The following is a 2,751-nucleotide window of genomic DNA, read 5'->3' as shown; positions in this document are numbered from 1 at the left end:
ACACAGTAGCCTCCTGGCAGAAATTACTTCTTGACAGATATAGGTAACACTGGTAGCTTTGGCCAATTTAGTGGGTTAATGATAATTAACATGGCCAAGTTTATGAAACAAAGAGATCATGAAATAGTAAGTTTGTCAGAAAACCACTAATAAGATGGTGAGCATTGTTTTTGCCTCAACGTAGGAGAAACTGAGACTTGTGGTTTCTATGTGAGGGGAGTCAGTACTCAATTTGAACTTCTGAAAAAAAAAAAAAACCCAAAAACAAAAAAACAAAACCAAAAACAGAAAGCCGCCCACCTGGGTTGAACCCAATCAAGGCAAACCAACTGATAGAAAATATAATCATTGTGTGGAGACATTTCCTGTGAGATGAGAAGAGGAGGTACAGAAAAACACTCTTTTGTGAAAAAGACAGAAAATTCAAGAGAAATGAAATGATTAGCCTATGTCTTTTTATAGTAAAGAAGGAAAGCTTTAGTGAGAGACTTTTATAGTTTGTTATTTTATTTCTAATTAAGTTTTTTGTTTTCTCCTTTGTAAAATTAGGAAGCGAGCTGGCACTTTTTATATAAACCAAGATTTCTATCAGGAAAAAGCATGAGGCTAGGAAAGAGAGAAGAGGCCCAAATGATGCGCAAGAGAGTAAGAAAAATACCAACATTTCTTATGTAATTTAGCAACAAAAATGTGTATCATGTGATAGGATACTAAGTCTTGGCATTATTGCTGTAATTTGAGAAAGGAAAGCAGTGTTACCAACCTAGCAGTCCTACGATAGAACCCTGTGAAAAGTAGATGAAATGTTCTGAGCATATGATCAACCAAATGTTATGCACCTAGAGAAGGCTCTTTTCTACTAGACATTTTCTGTCTCCCACTATTTGCTTCAAAAGTATTCTTTTAAAATTCAATCCTATTAAACTACTTGAAATTTGGATGTTGGTTTTAGGGAAGCAATCTTCATTATTTGTCATAAGGGTGGTATTTAATTGGCTTAACTGTTCTTTCCACAAGTTAGCAATTTCTAGGAGTTGGTTATTAACACTGTTTATTATACAGTAGGGCTTCACATTACAGCTGGTTTGTTTCAAGCCATAAATACTGGAGGCATATTATATATAAATAGCATGCATACATGAAAAACGCACTCCCTGTCTTCCTTCCCTCTGGACTCCAGATGTGTTAGGATGCTATGTGATATTGACCCTGTGCGGGTAGGGACCATAAAAGATTGTCAGAGAGGGCCCCATTTGAGCAATGATCGAGGAAAGGAGAGTCAAAAAGGTAAAGTCTAATGTACATGCATCCAATCCTCCCAAGGGCTGGGAGCTTATACTTGCATTTAAAAGTAAAAATTAGGGCAGCCTGGGTGGCTCAGCGGTTTAGCACCGCCTTCAGCCCAGAGCATGATCCTGGAGACCTGGGATGAAGTCCCATGTTGGGCTCCCTGCAAGGAGCCTGCTTCTCCCTCTGCCTGTGTCTCTTCTCTCCCTCCCTCCCTCTCTCTCTCTCTCTCTCTCTCTCTGTCTCTCATGAATAAATAAATAAAATCTTTAAAAATAAATAAAAGTAAAAATTAAAAGGGGTGCCTCAGTGACTCGGTTGAGCATCCAACTCTTTTTTTTTTTTTTTAAGATTTTATTTATTTTTTCATGAGAGACAGAGACACAGGCAGAGGGAGAAGCAGGCTCCATGCAGGGAGTCTGATACGGACTCGATCCCAGGTCTCCAGGATCACACCCTGGACTGAAGGCGGCACTAAACCACTGAGCCACCAGGGCTGCTCGAGCATCCAACTCTTGATTTCAGCTCAGGTCATGGTCTCAGGGTCATGGGATTCAGCCTATGTAGGGCTCCACACTCTGCAGGGAGTCTTCTTGAGATTCTTTACCTCCCTCTCCTTTTCCCTCTGCCCCTCCTCCTGCTTATACACCTGTGTGTGTGCTGTCTCTAAAATAAAAATAAATAAATCTTAAAAAACACTAAAAACTAAGGAAGTGCTAACAGCCAAAAAGAAGTTTAATCCCTTTGTGACTTCTGACCAGAGCAAGAACTATAAAAGGCAGTTCAGTACACTTTCCCACATTCACAGGAAGATTGTCTTCCCTCCTTTCCAAAACGCTGAGACAGAACTGCAATGTTCAATCCATGCCATCTGAAAGGATGATGAAGTACAGGTTGTGCAAGGACACTACAAAGGTCAGCAAATTGGCAAAGTAGTCCAGGTTTACAGGAAGAAATGCGTCATCTACACTGAATAAGGACAGGGAGAGAAGGCGGATGGCACAGCTGTCCATGTGGGCATTCACCCTTGCAAGGTGGTTATCACTAGACTGAAACCGGACAAAGGCTTGAAAAAGATCCTGAATGTAAAGCCAAATCTTGCCAGGTAGGAAAGGAAAAGGGCAAATAGAAGGAAGAAACAATTGAGAAGATGCAGGAATAAAGTAATCTTATATATCTTAAATAAAAATTATTAAAATGAAAAAAAGTAAGGGCAGCCCGGGTGGCTCAGCGGTTTAGTGCCACCTTCAGCCGAGGGTGTGGTCCTGGAGACCTTGGATCGAGTCCTGCGCTGGGCTCCTTGCATGTAGCCTACTTCTCCCTCTACCTGTGTCTCTGCCTCTCTCTCTCTCTCTGTGTATCTCATGAATAAATAAATAAAATCTTAAAAATAAAGAAAAAAGTAGGAAGTAGGAATGAAACAGGAATGCTATCATCTAATTTATAAGATAAAAGAAAAAATGG

At 40.2% G+C, this 2,751-nt stretch overlaps 1 pseudogene; it reads left to right on the top strand.

Moving 5' to 3' along the window:
• Positions 1-1,260: 1,260 nt before the first annotated feature.
• LOC100684863 lies at positions 1,261-2,449 on the top strand (annotated as a pseudogene).
• The last annotated feature ends 302 nt before the right edge of the window (positions 2,450-2,751 follow it).

This window comes from Canis lupus, chromosome 27 (assembly GCF_011100685.1).
Source record: "Canis lupus familiaris isolate Mischka breed German Shepherd chromosome 27, alternate assembly UU_Cfam_GSD_1.0, whole genome shotgun sequence".
NCBI lineage: Eukaryota > Metazoa > Chordata > Mammalia > Carnivora > Canidae > Canis > Canis lupus.
This window is presented reverse-complemented; position numbering and strand designations above follow the sequence as displayed.